The sequence below is a fragment of the Brachycentrus maculatus genome, unplaced genomic scaffold (assembly GCF_059751285.1).
Source record: "Brachycentrus maculatus isolate JH-2025_06_01 unplaced genomic scaffold, ASM5975128v1 h1tg000656l, whole genome shotgun sequence".
Lineage (NCBI taxonomy): Eukaryota > Metazoa > Arthropoda > Insecta > Trichoptera > Brachycentridae > Brachycentrus > Brachycentrus maculatus.
In genome coordinates, this window is record NW_028281391.1 from 842,165 (window position 1) to 865,038 (window position 22,874).

Genomic DNA, 22,874 nt, shown 5'->3' on the forward strand with positions numbered 1-22,874 from the left:
AAAAAAATAATACCATGGTTTTTAACCCCTGCCTTGTGTTTATAATAATATATAATTTTCTAAACACCTATCATTTTTGTGAAATTATTAATTCCGAAACTGTTCCACTGGTCAAATAAAATAAAATAATAAAATAAGAAGAAAACACTTAATAGTTGTTTTATTATTATATAAATGCAATTAAACTAAGAAATGTCCGTAAAAAACATAAACATAAATTTTAATTACATATAAGGGAGACACACACTAATACGATAATTTTATACTATGCAACATGTTATTTTACAATTGTATTTAATTTTGTTCTACGTGTTGCATGCGGGCATTACCGTTGGCAACTGGAATTTACATTAAATCAATGGATTCTTGTATATGACATGAAATACACACCCTCAATGCTATTTTAGATAAGATCTACAAAGGGGGGAAGCACATAAATCAAGCGATTGCTTATTGTCTCAGGAGACCGTTAATTATTTCATTGAAAAACAATGATTTATTGCTTGGTTCTTCACACGTCATAAATGAAGAAGTATATTTTTTCAGTCTATTATAAAAACTAGCACGAATGCGGCCATAAGCGTTCTCAACGTTTCATACAACTGCTACGCGTTGTTGTGACTCAGTCAAGTTATATGAAAAAAATAGCACACATTTCGCTTACTCCTTTTAAGAACGTCATAAATAAAAAATTGACAATTTTCAGGTGTGCATGTTTTCAAAATGTCCAGAAAATATAATACGTCCCAGCAAAAGTGGCATATTTTTAACTTAATATTTACCCGATACAGGGCATAAAGTGTTGTTTTTGCTTTTTGAAGAAAAGGTTTTGTTTAATTATTTTTTTTAAATAAACTTTATATTTTTTCAAATGGAGAAAAAACCAAAAAAGATCTGTTGCATAGTAAAAAGTTCAATAAGTGGCTTGATATTTGTTTTTAATACATTGTATTATATTTTTAAACATTAAAAACGTTCTCCTGAAAAATCAAGTTTTGTATTTTTGACGTTGTTGTAATATGTTCAATTTCACAATACAAATAAAAGCAATATTATTTTTTTTAATAAAAAAAACTATTTAATCCACAATATAAATAATACTTCATGATTGCAGCTATCAAGGAGCACGCTGTCTGCCTGAGCAATGCTTAGTATTTTGTGAGTTACTGTTACTTTCAACAAACGGTGAAGCAATTAATAAATCTGTTCTAGGAGAAAAACTATAAATGTTTTTTAAACAAGTCATGTTTACATTAATAAAGTCAAACATGGTATGGTACAATGTTAAATTTTTAAGTTAACTAGCTGTATCCGGCAACGCGTTGCTGTGACTCAGTCTGATTAAATGGAAAAAATGGATAGAAAACATATATTTAGAATATGTAGAATTTCACAATGCAATAAAGTTATGAAAATGTTCAAAATTAACAACAATGCAATCGACAACAATGTAGATGCTAAGTGTCAGCAGTGTCGGAAAACCATGATATCCGCCATGGGCAATATTTAGTATTGCGTGTGTTTCTGATAAGTTCAATGTTTTAATTTTTATTTTTTAAATGTGTTTTTATTTCTCGCGTCTAAAAATCTCGAAATAATCAGTTAATTAATTTAAGAGATAACGACTTTGATGGAACGGATATATTTTTATATTATATACAGACGTTCTTGTTTAACGATATGGTGTGACGTTCTCGTATTCTCTCTGCCTACCCCTACGAGAAGCGGCGTGATGGATATTTTTTTTTATTTAATGTAAAAAAAACAAATTTAAACAAACAAAACATCATTTTGCTCGTATAAAATCCTATCGAGTTCCTGCAAAGTAGCGAGCAGCAGGCACTCAACAAAGTCTTGCTTCATCGTATTCCCGGAGTCCGGGATCGACTCCCACGGGAAGTTGGGAACGTTCAGTCGTGTCCCCAGAAATAGACCACACGAGTTCATACATACAAACACATATTCGTCACTTACACGTTCACATAATATACTATATACGTATGCATCGTCACCAACATAAGTTTATAATTATATTTTCACACTAAATATGGGAATTTAATTGTTTAAATGTGTCGTTTAAAGGATTTTAAATATTTTACTCGCAGTTTTTTGAGTATGTCCAAATCTTTGATGACGAATTGACCTCCCATGGGAATCGAACTTGGAACTTCCGAAAAGGTTGCCCAACGTACTGACCACTTAACTAAGCAGGTTAAACATAAATTTTAGGCGGCATAAGATTTGAGAGTTATGAACTCTTTTATGTATTAATTTTTAAATCACGAATCCGTTTGAAAATGCCATAAGTAGGCGAAACTATTGTCACAATATTAATATTTATGAGTTGTTTGATCAAATACAACTTAGTAGACTAAAAAAATCTGTGTTTGATTTAAAAATCAATACATGAATTGAAATGGAGTTCCTCAAATGAAACGCCAAATAAATAAATAAATTGTGAACTCGATCGCTATAAAAAATAAAATAAATATCAAATAAAATAAAAACTCAAAACAGAAAATAAAAAAAAGGGTGCACATGCGAATATATCCGAAATTAATCTCACCTTGGTTCAATTAGAAAGAACCTGATACTTCTCAAATTCGTATAAATTATAATGAGATTTAAATAAAACGGTATTTTAATGCTATTGCATATTTATTTATTTCATGCACATTTTTACTTTTGTACTAAGCCACGACATTATAGTAACATATTTAGTTCAAGTACATATATCTTGTACATATTTATGTGTCTCGTCTGGAGATTATTCAATGAAGTCTGTACCTATTTCAGGAACTATAAACAAGTGGATAAATATCCGTGTGAAATCTTTGGATAATCATAATTGTGTTCGTTCAATAAAAATTAACATTAAAAAAATACTGATTTTTATTTCAAACAACAATTTTATAATATTTTGTCGTTTAAAGTTTATTTATATAATATTTTTTATTCATTTATAGTCCGACCACACTTAAAGGCAGTAACAGTGCGCATATAGCAAATACGAGTATCATCTCGTATAAGACAAAAAAAACTTTTTTTTTTAAATCCATAAAACAATTTTTATTATTATTTTTTATAAACATATTTATTTTATATTTATTTATTTTATAAACATATTTATGACCCATTTCATTAATAGATTCAATGACTTTGGCAATATCTATGTATTTTTTAATGAATTTAAACTCTGTAAATACCACCAATTATTCCACTTTATTATAACACATGTTTCGATTCCTAAATATTATTATCACAAACAGTTTTTTTTGATGCTGAGTGCATCGAAAAACGTTTCACTATACAATTTAACAATTGGTGGCATTTATCAAGTAAATATTAAATTTTAATATTAGAAAAATACATTACAAAACCACTTATGTACATTTTGTCGTGTCACATATTTAGAGATAGAGATAAATATTTGTGTTTTATTACTTACAATACTTCAATTTCCTACTATTTCTGAGTACAAATTGTGGTAGAGTGGGTTCGAACCGAGAAACTCTGACTCAAGAGTCCGCGACACTTACCACGGGACCACAACCCGACACAAAATCAACAAATATATTGGATAAATATCCATTGTTATTCGTATAAATTATAAAACAATTGATTATTATACTCATTTAAAAAAAATATAGTTGTTTTCCTGTTAAAGGTACTTACCATCAAATTGTTAAAGTAAAAATACTATTTTCTTTGTTTATTATGTACCTAATACATTCAAATGATAATAAAAATTCAAATCTACTCGTAGGCAATATATGATTTTTTTTTATTTGAAAAATAAAAAGTCGAGTTGTTTGAGGTAGAAGCGTTAAAAATATAATACTTTTAAAAAACCAGTAGAGATTGAAATTACTTAAAAAAATATTTAACCTAAAAAAATAAATTTTTTTTAGATTGCCACTGCAGTTTACCATAGATGCTGATTGCATTTTAGATTTTTTAGTTTATATGCGTCAAAAGTTCTACTGAAAAAAATGTAACATACTCCCCGGTGATGGCAACTGAAGTGTGGCATCACAAATAGGACACATCGCTCACTCCTTTCAAGAACGTCATAAATCAAAAATCGTCAATTTTCAGTTGTGCATGTTTTCGGAATGCCCAGAAAATGTACTATATCCCAGCAAAAGCAGAATATTTTTAACTCAATATTTACCCGCTACAGGGCAGAATGTGTTGTTTTTGCATTTTGAAGGAAACGTATTATTTAACTATTTTTTTTTAAATATATTAAGTATTTTTCAAATGGAGAAAAAACTTTCAGGTTTTACCTAAAAAGAACTATTGCACAGTAAAAAGTTCAATAAGTGGCTTGATGTTTATTTTTAATACATTGTATTATATTTTTAAACTTTAAAAACGTTCTCCTGAAAAATCTAGTTTTTTTGATTTATGACGTTCTTGAAAGGAGTGAGCGACATCATGACATAACAAGCCGAAAAAACGCGCCTTAAATATGATTAATTAATATAAAGATGGTCCTTTTTTAGTGGACTCCACAGGAGAATAAAAAACGGTAAATATTTTTTGCAGATTCCTACATGCGATCAGCAAAAAGTTTATTTTAAAATACTTTTAACATGAACATATCTGCGTGATTTATCATGATTTACTATGATAACGATACATGAAGTTGGACGAAGCACAGAAAGACTTATATAAATACTCCTACTGGATTTATTTAACAAGCTCCTGGTTTCTTTTGAATGTTTAAATTTATTATTCGAAACAGAGAATTAGTTTTTAAGTAAAACTATTGAGCCGCAGTCTGCTTCTTAGATTTTCGAACCTTATAATTTAAATTCTAACATCTCAACATAGATCAAGGAAAATATAAAATATTTTATAAATTAAACGCATTGTAAACTTTGTGGTATGGTAATATAACACTCTTCTTATCATTTATCGTTCACTTTATGTAATACAACTTTGAAAAACACTACTTCGTGACTACCGGTTTCGGAATAAACATTCTATTATCATATTTTTTGATTTGGCGTTTAATTTGGTGAATTACATTTTAATTTATGTATTTACTTTTAATATTCTTATTTTAATTTTATTTCTTTTTTAAAAAATACCTAAAAATTAATAATGTGACAATTGATTCGCCTAGTTATGGCATTTTCAAACGAATGTAAAGATTAAATGGCTTGACGGTCCTTAAATAAAACTATTACTTAAGTACCTTGAATTGTTTAGCTATTTAAGGGCCGTCAGTCCATTTAATCATTACATTCGTTTAAAAATCCCATAACTAGGTGAAACAATTGTCACAATATTAATTTTTATGTGTTTTTCAACAACAAAATAAAATAATACTTAGTAGACTCAAAAAATATGTGTTTAATTTAACAATTAATACATAAATTTTATCATTAGGTCAAGTGCAGATTGCAATGAAATTGATTTAATTTAATGAGATTAAAAGAGAGAAAGAAGATAAATGAATCACTATGAGAACATTTAAAAAAGTGGACGTGTAGTTAAATTTAATTGGTTATTTATAATGTGTAAGGTCTTTATTAATTACTATACTTATTTCTAATTTTTCTAGTTTATCTAAACAAAGAACAGTTTTATTTACATATAAAATTTCTATGCCTAATTATGCCTTACATTATTTTCTGATATATTCATTTTTAATTATGTAATGCAACGATGTTCTACCCATTCTTCTCAGGTAAAGCATTTAAACGGCATTTGTTTTTGCCTGAAAAACGATAATATTTTTCAAGCGCCCAAATCTAAAACGGAATTTACATTACATTTTTATTCACTACCCTAACAGATTTCGACCGCTATAATAATATCCATTTGTACAAAAATAATACTAAAATAAATTTCCCACTTAAAAAAGGATCAAAGTAAAAATTCCGTGTAAATGCATCAAATCACAGTATCATGTTTCGATATAAAAGTATTGAATTTCAAAACGCCAAATTTACATATCAAATATTTTGCCTGGGGAATCGGCACCAGGACCCATAATAAAAATTTCGAGTTCTATGTCAAATATTTGTTTAGCAGATCGCACTGGAATAAATATGAAAATATCAAATATTTCACCCTTCTGTAAGGGTGAGTTCGTACTGCGGAAAACTTATATATTTATTTTTGTAAGTTTGTTTTATATAAGAGTAGGTACTCCGGAAAACTGTAATAAGTGCTTTATGTGTATTAATCCAAATAAATATAAAAAATATAACTTTGAAATTTTAAAGCATTTATCCAACAGATTATCAGGATTTTTTTTTGCAAATTGTATTTTTTATTCTACTTCTACTACTAATACCATCACCCATTTCCCGCAGGAATAGGCAGAGAGGACGGTATGAGTCACACTCTTCTGTCCTGACATACACTCATCGCCCCCTTCACATCTTTACATCTAGTCATACATGCCTTCCGATTACGCAAACTTTTGACACCACCAGATTTTAGGTTCTAATTGATCTGATCGTGCCAAGTCTCACATTAGCCACATATACTTTCTTGGTAATTCTCTCGTTATCTATTCGCTCCACATGTCCATACGACCATGTCATTTTTATAAGCATCTCGTACATCGTACATCGTTTCTCCGCATATTCGTCAGAGAGACAGTGCACCATTCGCCCTATTCCCAGCATTCACTCTCCTTTCTATATCATTAACAATCTTTGGAAGTAATTTATTTCTGGACAATGTTAGCCAAAACGAGGTAAGACTTACAGAGGCTCCATTGGTTCAATAACAGTTCTGACCAGATATTTACACTAAAAAAACATTATTTCGCCGATCGCTTTTAGTCGAAAATTTAAAAAGAAATACTTACGTTAAATTAAAAAAAAAGACTTCCCAGAACAGTTTTCACGCCTACAATAGTATGTTAATTATCAAATAAACCAATCATGGACCCAAACACAAACTGTGAATGAGAAGCTGGAAGCATTTTAGATGTAGGCATACAGATGAATAAACTCAATATTACTTAAATTTATTTAAGCACCAAAAATCATCCGTAACGTATATTTTCTTTTTGTTATCTATTTCTATACTTTATCAGCACCTTAAATTGCATAGGACACTTCATGAAATTGATACAATATTAATCTCACAACATGTCCAAATCCTTGATCACATATCTATGTTTCCGCACTTAGGAGTTATTTTTTATATTTTGACAACTCCAGATAGATGAAAAGAATATTGACGTTTAGCACTTCATTAAAATTTGTTATTATATTATTTTCTTAACTAAAAAATGAGTTTACTATTGCTATTATTGAATGACCTACATTTTCAAAAACAAAAACGAACAAAATAATTTACATTTCAATGTATCAAAACACCGAAGCTGAATTCAAAATTTAAAACTTCTTATCATATCTATTTTAATACGAAATGTGTTATATTTCGGAGTTTTTTTTAGAAAAAATCATACATTTAACAGTTATCATAAAAATTTCATACTAGTTCTGTTGAATGTCATTTGTGTGGTCCCACAATGATCGTAGCGAATGATTTAAAGCGGTGTGACAAGTGCGGTAAGTGTTGAAACAAATTCAACAAATTTATTGTAGCTTTAAAATGACCTCGCACTCTAAAAATATCCCACCAGAACACTTTTTAATGTGTGGAGTTCCGTGCGACGAAATTGTCATATAACTTTTTTTTTGAAATGTATATATATATATATATATATATATATATATATATATATATATATATATATATATATATATATATATATATATATATATATATATATATATATATATATATATATATATATATATATATATATATATATATATATATATATATACATAAATATATATATATATATATATATATATATATATATATATATATATATATATATATATATATATATATATATATATATATATATATATACATAAATATATATATATATATATATATATATATATATATATATATATATATATATATATATATATATATATATATATATATATATATATATATATATATATATATATATATATATATATATATATATATATATATATATATATATATATATATATATATTTACATATATATCATTAAAAAACTTTGATTTACAAAAAAAGGTGTAGAAAAATTATAATGTGTAATATTCATTCTCTCAGTCAAAATCAAGTTCTTAAATTTTGTTAATTTTTAACCACTATTACACGATATTTTATAATGATTTTACCAAGTAACAGAAATAGTGAATACACTTTAAATGGGAATAATATTGAGAATAGAAAAAGTGACATTTACCAAGAAAAATATAGATATCACCAAACTGACTGCCGAATCAATTATGATAAAAATATATTTTCATAAATTGATTCGGGAGTCACTTTGTGATGATTTATCTCTTTTAAATTGAGTTTTACTTGGTAAATACCGCTATTTCTTAAAATCATTGTGACACGTGTTTCAATGCAACAAACGTAAGCAATAATTTTGTAATAAAAATATATCAGCTAAATCATAGTCTACAACCGAGTACTATTTATTTTTTTGAACATACTCCTCCATGTTTAGTTTTATAATTATCATGCCATATTTTCATTCTTCTGCATTCGCTCTAAACAGTAACAAAGTGCAATTTTTGAACCTCTCATTCAATTTCCCCAACCAGAACATACGTCTTCTTCCTGTGTTGTATTAACTTTTGATTTCCAGTGTTTTCAAATGTTTTTATTTATTACCTATTATCTCTTCTCATTGAATGGCCAAAATACTAAACTTTTCTTTTTTTAGAGTGTCCAAAACTTAACTTATTCTTCTATCATATCATATTCCCTCAAAACTATTCATGATATTTTAAGCATATTATTTGATACATACACACACACATTGCATGTTTTATTCTTCTCTATGATAGCTTGAGTAAGAGTTCATAGTTGCGTTTAGAAGCCATGGAGAGACATTGGAAAGATACAGTATTGTACATTGTACAATTCTCAGAACATCATAGTAATAGAGACTTCATTCTTGAGCTGAATAATGTCTGTATTACTGAAGGGAGGTCTCGTATTACATGAATTTCTTGTAACAGCAATAATTAAAACGCTCCCTGAGAATTTTTCTTAACATTTTAATATTTTTCCTGTCGATACTGGCTTTTACGAGAAAATAATATTTATATTGTATAAAACAGTTGAGAGAAATCAAAAATAATTTGACAACGCCCAAATGAGCTAATCTTCGTCGATTCGATAAACATAAAATATTTCGATATATTTTGTTAACGTTGAGCTATATCTGTCAGTTTTTTTTGCCTCCCTACCGCAGGGGTAGGCAGAGAGAATAGAATGCTCTACCAATCTGTATTTGCAAACAATCTTCTCCTCTTCCGTATTCATGTATGTATCTCCTCATACAAACTCGCCAATCATTGCGTCTCCTGGCAAGTATTTAAAATACTTGATTATACCAAGCTTTCCTCAGTCGTCCTCTGCTTGTATTACGAATCACATCCGCGTCATAAATTTGTTTTACTATTCTTTCTTCACTCACTCGATTCACATGCCCAAACCATCCCAACACACGTTTCTGAATTTTATGGATAGTGTTTATCTCAGCCTTCCATTCTTTCCTTAAATCACCATTCGACCATCTATCATACATTATTCCTCCGCACATTCGTCTGAGAAATCGCATTTAGACTGCATTAAGTCTACTATCATCCTTATGTTATCCTTTGCTAACGCCATGCTTCACTCATCATCTCAGCATTCCATTATTTCCTTATGTCACCATTCTAACATCTATCATACTTTTTTTATTTGATTAAACAACTAGAAAATCTGTGTTGAATAGTCGAATGGTGAGCATATTGTCCTCTCAGGATCTTTAAAACATATGCTTCTTTGCATTGTATGTATGTCTCTACTAGAATCAACATTACACACACACACATACACACCCTCTTACACACTTCACACATGCACATTTTCTCTCATAAATACGTGTTTATTTGCTAGATCTAAACTAAGTATTTTGTTTTTTTTTTGATTTGGCGTTTAATTTGTAGAACTCCATTCTACAAATTAAACGCCAAATCTTAGTGGACTCAAAAAATCCGTGTTTGATTTAAAATTAATACACAAACAAAAAATAAATATTTTGTACTAATCTTTATGTTTCTGTCATTAACTATAATTAGCTTATTTAATGTATATCTTTTAAGTTTTTTTTGTACATATGTTGCTGTTTTTAACCCAAATAAAATAAAATTGAAAAAAAAATAAATGAAAAAAATAATTAACTATCACGTCATATTCCCTAGGGGTAGGGTGAAATAATAGAACGTCATACCACTCTCCCTTTACTCTTTTTTCACTCATTCGATTCATATGCCTAATCCGTGTTAACACACCTTTCCAAATCTATAATGCTTATCCCATTTCGATATGTATTACCTCAGAACATTCTCTCTCTGCTTGATTTCTATTACGAATATCAAACGAGTTGACCAAACCGAAAAGCGGCTTTAAAAAATGTAACGGATAATAATGACATACACTTTATTATATTCCTCAAATATAATATTGCAAAGCTCGTTGTTTTTCATTACGCTTTTAATAATGTCGGCCATTTTAGCGGCGTGTCACACGAGATTAACAGATATTAATTTTTATTGCCTTTCGACATTAGCGGGAGGAAGTTGACTCATGTTTCCGCGGCAAGTGTCGAATAATCGGGGCAGCGCCAGCCCTGGCATTTGTTACTGCGCCAACCCTGGATTATTGTATCCATTACGTTGCTATAGTTTGAATTCAATAAAAAAATACGATCGTCTCTCGCAAAGGACCAAATAAAAACGCGAACACGTGTTGCAGAGTTAAAACTTAATTTTTTAAAGTATGTACATATATACAGTCAAATCTCTATCTATCGTTTTTGAAAGGACCTATTGAAATAAACTATGAATGCTGGAAAACAATGAATGCAGGATGAGAAGGCAATACACATCTCCATAACCATTGGCAGGATGAAATTCTAAGAAGAATACAAGTTTGAAATGTAAATAAATGTATTTATTTTTAAAATATGGATATACAAAGCTGAACAGAACCAAAAAGTATTCAAGTTTATTGAATTGTAAATAATCTATCTTCGACACTTGTTTTTTTACTATTTTATTTCCGTACATAAACAGTATATTTTCGGTTTTGCAATAATTTTTTTCTTCGGCATCAGTTATTAAATGTGCTTAGTAAAAAGTTTTCAATCTTTCACAGAGTCCTCTTCATCAATATCGACCTCTTCTGCTGTATCCGTCAACCTTGCATCACACAAACCATATACATATATAGTTTTTTTCTCAGACGATGGAATATTGTCGTCGAATGTAGCAAAATTGAGAGAATTTAGAAGTATGTAAAAAACAGAGACAAAAGAAATCAAATATGCAGCGTAATTCAAACAATGAATGCGGTAAAATGGTGATAGAGAAACGATTGATGCGATCTTTTTGTATGAGATGAATTCGGGGTAGACGAAATAAACGACACATCCGGGAAAACGATTATTCGAGGAACGATAGGTAGAGGTTTCACTGTAATGTCAATATTTATCAATAATAATATTTTAAAAATGGGACAATTATATTAACTCGCTAATATACTGATAGCAATAAAATCCTAATCGGTGGGTATGTATGAGAAGATACATGAATGTGGAAGAGGCTAAGAATGTTTTGCAAAGATATATTAGTGTGGCGTTCTATTCTCTCTGATATTACTACGGAGAAGCGGCGTGATGGTGAGTTAGAAATCTTTATTTAAATATAATATATATTTGAAGCAGTAACTTTGTGATTTTCCATTTCATAATTGAAGTGCAACTTCGTTTTAAAATCATTATAATTTTTGTATTATAACTTAATTGTAATTTCCACCGGTTTTAAAGCTAACCGCATCTTTATCAAGACTGATTAGTATTAATCATAATCACAATAGGTACTCAAACATAATCAGTATTGATAAAGAAGCGGTTAGCTTCGAAACCGGTAGATATTACAATTAAGATAAAATAAAATATTTTTAGTGATTTTAAAACAAAGTAACAATTTAATTATGTATACTTTAAATAAATATATGAATTATTTTGATTCTTTCAGTTATAGCAAATAAAAGGCTAACAACGAAAACTAAACTGGCAGTACACACCGGAGTATCAATCCTAGTGTCAACCCTAATGAATAAAGTAGAGCATGGAGTTGGCAAAAGACGCCTGAAAGTAGAATGAATGCAGTCGAAACACGATCTCTCAGATGAGTGTAAGGCAAAACTATATATGATGTTCGTTTGAATGGAGAAATAAGAAAAAAATGTAAAACTGAGACAAAAAATATCGATGAAATTTCAAAAAAGGTGTGTTAAGAATGTTTGGACATGTGGAATGAATGAGTGAGGAAAGAACGGCAAAATGAATTTGTGAATGGAATATATTTAGAAATAGGAGCAGAAGAAGACCAAAAAAAACATGGCTTGATCAAGTATGTACTTGAAAGTAGTCAGGTCAGAAGTTGGAATAATCGGCGGACATTTATGAGATGTTTTTAGAAGAGAGGCATTAATATGTGTACATATTGGAGGAGAAGTATATTAGAAATTACAGATTGGTGTGGTGTTCTATTCTCTCTACCTACCTCTGCAGGAAGCATTGTGATAGTTAGTTGGTTAAACTTATGAATATATTAATAAAATGACTCACCCTTTTCTGTAGAAAATATTTATTCCTTTTTTTTTACACATTTGTTATGGCGATCGATGTTGCGAAACACATGTTACATTAGAATCTTCAATTTTTTTATTATTATTGTTTATTTTTTAGCACAAACAACACCAACTAAAACATTTATCTCGATCGAATGAAGAAAACACACAAAAAAATCACAAACGATGAAGAAAATTAGAAACGAGATTCGCGCGATACAGAAAAAAACCGCTTGTGAATCGAAGATCGAGCGATTTAGTTCGTGAATCGATGCGTCGAGACGTCGAGACGCGCCTGCGCCGGTCGCTAGCGGACTACTGACTACCTACCGACCGTCTAGTGTATATTTACATCAAGCCACATGCATACCCACGATCCTGGCGCTAAATGATTATTCACGTGTTTCATTTTACACTGATCGCAATTCTAATTTACCTACCCACCTTTGTAAATAATATTTATTATTTAATTTATTATTAGATTAAAACCAATATTTTTAGCTTTTCCACTTTTTTATTTGACCAGCGACCGGGTTTCGTCGTTACCGACATCATCAGACTGGTAACGTCGGTAACGACGAAACCCGGTCGCTGGTCAAATAAAAAAGTGGAAAAGCTAAAAATATTGGTTTAATCTAATAATAAATTAAAAATGCAATTCCATCACGAAGTGTCAGTGGATAATATAAATTTATTATTTACGTAGGTAGGTACCACATTCTGAATTACAATAGGCTTACAATGCATTTACATTATTACAGATGAAGAAGAATAATTCTGGGTATTTACAGGTCTTATGACCCTAATGGGCTGGTTTAAGTGATACACGATGGACCGATCAAGTTAACGGCAGCAGCAGGCACCTCGGTGGTTGGAGCGCTACGTGCAACGCAGTCAAGGGATAACTGGAGATGAGTCATTGCTTCCACAAGGGTCACAATCCTCAGTAATGAGGAATAACACGGAGAAGATAACTCACATACAAATGCAGTTTCAGCTTAAAAAAGCTTTTCTCATACCATCGTAGATGGCTGTAGTGAACTCTCGCATACTGTGTTTCGAGTGTGATCAATGAGCAGTTTGAACAGTGTGGTTGTCAATCATTAGGTAGAATTGATGAATGTTGCACGTATGTAAAGTGATCACTAAAACCAGCATAAGCCTATGATCGTAAGCCCCATAAATTCCCAGATTTACATATTCTTCTTCTTCTATGTTACACTAAAATGTTGTAAATAAGTTAAGTCAGGTGATCCCAGATTTTCCCGGTTAATTGAGAGTGTATTGTGTAGGTACATTATGCATTTGGGTAGGTGCTTAGTGCATTTGTGTAGGTACATTACGCATATGGGTAGGTACTAATGCATTTGTTTTTTTTTTATTGTCATTTTAATATCCCTTGTTTATTAAATACCAAGGTGATATGTTTGGGTCTGTTTGAATGTTAGTGTGCTGTGTGCGATTCTACTTATGTTGTGCTTTGTGTACAGGTACATTATGAATATGGGTAGGTACTTAATGCATTTGTACATAACGCATATGGGTAGGTAAATTATGCTTATGGGTAGGTACAGTATGCTTATAGGTAGGTACTTAATGCATTTGGGTAGGTACGTTATGCATTTGGGTAGGTACATTATGCATATGGGTAGGTACTTAATGCATTTGGGTACGTACATTATGCATATGGGTAGGTACTTTATGCATATGGGTAGGTACATTATACTTATAGGTAGACACTAAATGCATTTGGGTAGGAACATTATGCATATGGGTAGGTGCATTAATAGGTAGGTACTTAATGCATTCGCGTAGGTACATTATGCATATGGGTTGGTACATTATGCATATGAGTAGGTACTTAGTGCATTTGGGTAGGTATTTTTGTGTTATTCGATGTGAGTAGCTACTGATTTACGATTTGTGATCGTGAATGGAACACTCGCACGCTTCTGAATTCAAATTTAAACACAGAAAATCGTCGAACATCACGTTCCAGCATTGAAACTTAAATATCGAACGCCGAAACTGCGTTGCCAGCCTAAAAATATTTTCATCCGTCACATCAAAAGAAACAAAAATAATAAAAGAAATCCGACTTCCGACGGCGCTCGGGCGCGGGAAAACAGATGACACCGAGTCGGCTATTTTTACAGGCTGTTCATCAAAAGAGACAGAGCTGATACTTCAAGTCTTTTGTCTGCTTGTGTATTAATTATCGCCTTTTTTTTCGGGCGTGAATTTTGTTTGCTTGTGTGATATTGTGAATTTCGTGACATATATAAACAGAAGCAAAAAACGGAATTGTGGAGCTAGGCAGAAAGGAAATGATTAATTGCTCTTTCTAAGAAAATATATTATATTTTTTTCTAATTTGTACAGTCGGTGACAATATATATATATATATATATATATATATATATATATATATATATATATATATATATATATATATATATATATATATATATATATATATTTAACAATTTTGTTTGTCGTTTTTCTATCTGGAATTTATAATTATGTTTGATTTCGAATGAGAACCGTTTTTTTCACTCTAATATTTATTCAATATTACCCTAAACTGGTACCTGAAACGGAAGGATAATCACCTTTCCTTCATAGGTTAACGATCAAAATAACACAACTTTTATATGATGCAGTGCCCATTGGCGTGCACAAAAAATTAGTAGCAGACCTGGTCACTGGTCAAATAAAATAAATGTGGGAAAAATACATACTAGTCCCATTTTTATACACCTTTTTAATTTTATCGATAATACTTACCTTAGCCTTGCATTATTTCTATATTTTATCAATTAAACATCCATCACACATTGTTTTGCCACACATTTCATGCATAAAAATATTACTTTAGTCGGATATTGCACAAATTCTTTCATCAATTGATTCGGTAGTCACTTTGTGATCAAATCTATCCATTTTTAATTTAAGTTTTACTTGGTAAATACTACCTGATCTTAGAATCTATTGTGTAACTTCTTTTGATGCGTTCCGCATCATTTTCGGTGTTTGAAAATGTCACAATAGATTTTAATATAAAGCAAAACTTCAATTAAAAACGTAATAATACTTCCCCAAAGGTTCCACAGTAAAATACAATTTCGGCGTATTAAAGATTTGCTTTTTTATAAAAATACACAGCGGAAAAATAAATATTTAATATTTAAAAATACTCATAGCGAAGTATTGTAAACAAATAATAAATTTCGCAAGGGAATATTTGCTTTTATAGCCACATCAAATTATTGGAGCGATGTTTCTAAGAATAAACCGAATTTCAAAATGAATTTCCATTCAACATTTCGTAAACACGTGGCTGGTCGAGCATTGTTTTGCTTTGGTCATTTTATGGTTTTGTTAAACGAACAATTCGATTACCATTTGGAGCCAAATTAATCCTGAATAATATATTTGAATATTTATATAAATCTGAATGAAATCATATCACTTATTGATTATGCATTAACTTTGTAGAATAACAATTTTTTTTATATTCATTAATTTCTCTTAAAAAAACTGGTATATTTAAAGAGAAATTAATGAATATTTATTGCATTGTTAAGAGAAAAGTATGCGATTAACGATGGAAATCGATATCAGTCAAATGGCCGCCACGGCTACTGCTGTTTTGGCTTTTCATGAAATTTTCCATGACCAATTCGCACATTTGCGGCTGTATGTTCAATCCATTGTAAAGCATTGGCATAGACCTTATCTTTTACGTGGCTCCAAGGAAAAAAGTCTCAAGGTTTTAATCACAAGATCTCAGGGGCCAAATGTGATCACCTGTTCGAGAAATAACACGGCCAGGAAATTTTTGTTGCAAAATTGCGATTGTTTCGTTGCTTGTGTGGCACGTAGCGCCGTTTTGTTGAAAATAAACGTCGTTCACATCAATATCTTCCAATTCCGGCCATAAAAAGTCATTAATCATAGCTCGATAGCGCAATCCATTCACCGCAACTGTTGCTCCAGCCTCATTTTCGAATAAGTAAGGTCCAATCACACCGCCAGCCCAAAAGCCGCACCAAACAGTGATACGTTGAGGGTTTCGATTCTTCACATCACCGAGTTGTCCCAACAGCTCAAATTTCAACAAGTTTCACTATTGCTGGCCGAGAAGGCGCTTCACGACGACCGAAAAGTGCTTTAGTTTCGCGAACTGTGATTGCAAAATTTTCACCATTTCTGTAGTGAACTTTAAAAATTTCAATGCGTTGTTGAAGCGTGTATCGTTGCTTTTTATTAATCGCGTAGTTTTCACTTGTCAAATGTCAAAAGATGACAGCTTCAAAAGTGGCAACTGCCCAGATAGCGGGCTATTCAAAATGAAACCTCTTACAACATTTTGAGTGTGTCCAAATACTTGTTCACAAAATCTGGATTATCTCCAATTCCAGGAGTTATTTCCATATAATTTTTTGACATCTCATCAAAGATGAAGAAGAATATAGAAGTCTGGGCATTTATTTGTGTAAAGTGATCACTTAAACCAGCCTGACGGTCGTCAGCCCCGTAAATGCCCAGACTTCCATATTCTTCTTCATCTTTGATGAGATGTCAAAAAATTATATGAAACCTCTTATTGGAAAACCCTATACAATGAGGTATTTGTATAAATGTATTGCAGTACAAATATTTAGAGTAAATTTGAAACACGTTAAAATTCGGGTACTTACTGATTATCTTTCCTTTAGAATTGAAATTCACATTTTTGAGCCAAAATATTCATAAATTTGGAAATATGTTTCAGAGACCTCATTTTGACGAATAAATCATTGCTTTAAGTCAGTTACTTAAAGGAAAATAATACTTAATAATACACCTGCAATAATGAAAATGCTAAAACCACAGCCTTACTGCAAAAGAATTTAATGTAAATTACACATCTAGGTAACAAATACCAAACAACCTATGTTAGTGCTCATTATTATTTATGTCTTATGCAAATATGTACCACGCCAAATTGTAATACTAGGTACTTTATTTTTGTCACATATATACATATATCGTCATCCTACTTTGAAAACCTCGTAAGTCAGTTTTTCTTTTTAAATGCCGATAAAAATCAATAAAATTTCATTTTAAAATATTATATCGTGGTGAACCAAATAATTAGATGCATCCTTTATAAAAACATTGCATTAGAAATATGAAATTAAATTCTTGTAATATATTCCTAATAATCTGAATTTATGGAGTTGTATAATAATATCAAATATTTTAACGTGTTTTTTTAACATATTTTGTTTATCGTAATGACAAAGCCATCTGTTGAATATTTTAGCAACTCACAATACTTTTCAAGATTTCTTATTCTAAAAAAAAACTTGTTTTTTACCACTTGAGGTTATTTTATTATAACGACTAGTTTCGGAAGCTGTGCTTCCATTTTCAGGTCGAAATATAAGTTGCCTTTTACTAAATATGAATGCTGAAACAATAAATAAAGATTTCTTATGATAGACAGTGCGCTTCTTGTCAGCTGCTATCACATATTATTTTTCAATGTTTTCGACTGAATTCGTATTTTGTAGATTTTTAATATTTTTATTGATTTAGTATTACTGATATACAAGTTTATTTCCAAGTAACTTATACAAATTAAAAATGTATGATTTCTATTTTATTTCTTTTCCATTTCACCAAGCATAGTAACACCACGGTCGACCGAGTACAACTAGTTATTATTTATATTTATAACTTACATTACTTTCGCCTTTAAATGAACGAATGTTTAAAAAACACTTTCTTTGTAAAACTCGACTTACGAGGGCTTTCTAGTAGGGCGACAATATGCCAAAAAGAAATCTTTTGTTGCTCAGTTTCGTAGCCATTCATCATAAATCAGCTACTGACAGTTTCAGCAATCCACATACATACTACTATAACTCATAAAGTATGAATATTCATAAATCCGCTGTGTATTCCCGAAACTTGAATTGTGTCCTAAAAATAACAAAATTATGTACTTCGAATATACAAAGTACATTTTTATGTGTATTGTTTGAGAACAGATATTTTTTTTATACAAAGGCAAATATTTGTTTTCTCTTTTGAAAAATTACAAGGACATGAACATTTGTTGTTTGAAGGGTCTTAAGTGTATGTAGAAGTATATTAAATAGGAGAATTCATAATATATGTTTATTTTCTTGAGCAGTTTAGTTGTGAGTAACATGTTTTCAAACCACAAAGAACAATGATGAAAACATCAAATAATAGCGATTGTTTAAATATTATGCATAAATCATTATTCTTTCGAACAAGGCATAAAAAATATGTGTTTTGGAGTTACAAAAAAAATATATATATATTTATATATATATATATATATATATATATATATATATATATATATATATATATATATATATATATATATATATATATATATATATATATATATATATATATATATATATATATATATATATATATATATATATATATATATATATATATATATATATATATATATATATACATATATATATATATATATATATATATATATATATATATATATATATATATATATATATATATATATATATATATATATATATATATATATATATATATATATATATATATATATATATATATATATATATATATATATATATATATATATATATATATATATATATATATATATATATATATATATATATATATATATATATATATATATATATATATACAGTATTTAACAGTATAAACGTTGTCTGGATATTCGATTTATACTCGGTGAAGACCAAATGCCGCATACAAAATGGCTGCATTGCTCGTATTTTCTTATAAGGCTGTGGAACATGGCACCTTACAAGGACCAAGAACAGTCGTGTACTTAGCTTTGAGAATAGATGTCTGCGAAAATTTTAGGCATTCGGTGATTTGACTTTGTGAGAAATGAAGAGATGGGCGATGAATAATGAAGGGCGTAGGACGCAGCAAATATTGGTCACAACTGAGGTCAAGAAAATGCGATTGAGTTGGCTTGGCCATGTACTCCGCATGCTTTCCGAGAGCCTTAATCAAACGTGGCTCTTTTACAATGCATCAGGTTCACGCCGCCCAGGACGACCACTGCTGATAATTTGTCGCCAATTCTCGTCTGAACTTCGGGACGCGGACACCTGACTTGGGAGGATACAAGTGAGTTGGCTGCTGATAGAAAAGTTTGTAGGCAGTTTGTGGACTCCATATGCTCCACATAGAGAGTGTATATGGTAAAAGAAGAAGAACATTTATATGTGATTAATCTTGTTTTTTTTTTAAATGTAGGTATTAATTTTACATCAAACACGGATTTTTTTAGTTTACTAAGTTGTATTTTATTAACAAAAACACATAAAATTATATTAAATTATATTACGACAATTGTTTCGCCTTGTTAGGGTATTATCAAACGAACATTTCATAATGCCACTCGTTTTTCATTTGATAATGCCCTAACAAGGTGAAACAATTAAAAATTTCAACAAATAATAAAACACATTGAAAATAACAAAATACAAATGAAAAAAAAACGTTTGATAATGCCCTAACAAGGCGAAACAATTATCACAATATAATTTTTTTATGTGTTTTTTTTTAATAAAATACAACCTAGTAGACTTAAAAAATCTATGTTTGATTTTAAATTAATACATCAATTAAAATTGAGTTCTACAAATTAAACGCAATATCGATAAAAAGTCCGCCTCCGTAGTGTAATGGTCAGCACGCTCGGCTAACGTTCTGGAAGTCCCGGGTTCGATTCCCAGGGGGGGTCAAATAAATATAAGTGATTTTTTCACTCTAATATTTCTTCAATCAAGATAACACTGTGTTTGTACAATGCAGTGCCCTATGCACCATTGGGGTGCGGATAAGGGTTTGAATTGAATCAATAAAAATATGTTTTTTCACAATATGTTTACTCTGGTATGGATTTGCTTCTATGCTGAAGAATATATTTTCTCATTCAATTTTGGGTAGAACTGAACTCGGCTCTCATCTCATCTTCCGAGGACAACATCTGTACAGTTAACCTATCAACTCGTACACAAGTATTTAATAATAATATGAATTAATAGCAGAATAGAGCCCGCCATGGTGTGGTGTGAACGAGGGAAATGGATACCATTATAATTAACCATTATTATTATCCATGGCGGTGGTCCTTGTTAAGTGGTCAAACTTCGTGCTTCATTGCTACAAGGTTTTAATTGTTTATTTCTAGACGTACTTCCGTCCTTTGCGCGGGTTTTCAAACTGTTGTTCTCGTTTATCATATATTCCTGTACTTCAAATCAAACCTGTAGATCAAAGTATTGATTTATCGCGTCAAAATTTATGGTAATCTCCTACTAATATAATGGTCAGCACGCTCGGCTACCGTTCTGGAGGTCCCGGGTTCGATTCCCAAGGGGAGTAAAATAAATATAAGTGTTTTTTTCATTGTAATATTTATTCAATATTATTACCCTGGACTGGTACCTGAAGCGGAGGGCTGATCACCTTTCCTTCATGAGTAAACGATCAAGATAACACTGTGTTTATATGACGTAGTGCCCTATGCACCATTTGGGTGCAGATAAGGGTTTTATTTATTATTATTTTTATTTCATATATTTATATATCTCATTTACAACATTTTGAGTGTGTCCAAATACTTGTTCACAAAATCTGGATTATCTCCAATTACAGGAGTAATTTTCATATTATTTTTTGACATCTCATCAAAGATGAAGAAGAATATGGAAGTCTGGGCATTTACGGGGCTGACATTTTATTATTTATTTATTTTTAAATTATAAAAATGAAAATTTTATTTTCTGGCGTTTCTCATGTATGTGATTATAATTCAGGATTTGGTCCTCACATACTAATATAAAAGTTTCTGCTTAGTAAAAAGCTTCTTTACATCTTACCAATAGATGTCTCTAGTGAAGTTCTAGTGATTCAAGAACAAGGTTTCCAAATTGGTTCATATATAAAGAACTTCCAAGAATTTGGGTAGTGTGGTTGTCAATAAAGGGTAGAATTGGTGAATGTTACACGTGTGTAAAGTGATCACTTAAACCAGCCGATGACGGTCGTCAGCCCCGTAAATGCCCAGACTTCCATATTCTTCATCATCTTTGATGAGATGTCAAAAAATAATATATATCTCATTATATTGATTACATTACATTACAAATAAAATTTATATTGATTTTTTATAAGCCTAAGAACGAATCACTAAATGAAATCATTTGTGGATGAAATAAGAACACAAATATTTATTCTAGAAATAAAAGTTTGTAACCTAGGTAACACCAGCCACGGTACCACATTTATAAATATTAAAATAAAGAAATATTAATAATAAACCTTCCTCACAGTTTGACATTCTCGGGGGTACTGTGTGTTTGGTTAATTTGGTACACACAAAATGTAATTGTTTTAACATATGGGGGTAGAATATCAATCATTCCTCTTTATGACGGAATTATTGATTACGTGACTGTAGTTCATGTGTTAATGAATCTCTAGTACTTTTGGATTTTTTCACTCTAATATTGATTCAATATTACCCTGAACTGGTACCGGCAGATCACCTTTCCTTCATGTGTTAACGATGAAGAAAACATTGCATTTATATGATGCAGTGCCCTATGCACCATTGGGTTGCGCAGTAATTACTTCAAGGGTGCGCGTAAATTACTTTTATTCAGTTTTTATAAATTATACTGAAAAATCAACATTGGTATTGAAAATTAACGAAAAAAAATTTATTAAATTTATTTTTAAATATATTATTTTTATGATCTTAAGAACTATCTATCTATAGGAACAGTAATCATACAGGACATACCCAAAGTATTTAAAGTGAATTACACATTGTAAATACCACTTTTTCTTAAAATCTATTATGACACGTGTTTCGACGCATTCCGCACTTTATGATATATAAAATCAATCAACGTCAATGAAGAGATTCAAACAATTTATTCGCGCGTTTCGACCGCTCCAAGTTGCCGATATTTTCGCTATTTCGATATCGTTACATAAATATCTTTATGCCACGAATACAGTTTATTATTATTAATATAGGTCTGCTTTCCAAAA

At 30.2% G+C, this 22,874-nt stretch overlaps 1 protein-coding gene across 1 annotated transcript in view; it reads right to left on the minus strand.

Annotated features, from left to right (window-relative positions):
• LOC148300785 (cell adhesion molecule DSCAM-like) overlaps nt 1-13,069 on the minus strand; it is a 232,891-nt gene extending 219,822 nt beyond the window's left edge. Inside the window, exon 1 of the mRNA XM_088274307.1 lies at nt 12,748-13,069. The gene's annotated coding sequence lies outside the window, so the exon portion shown is untranslated. The remainder of the gene's footprint in view (nt 1-12,747) is intronic.
• Nucleotides 13,070-22,874: the final 9,805 nt, after the last annotated feature.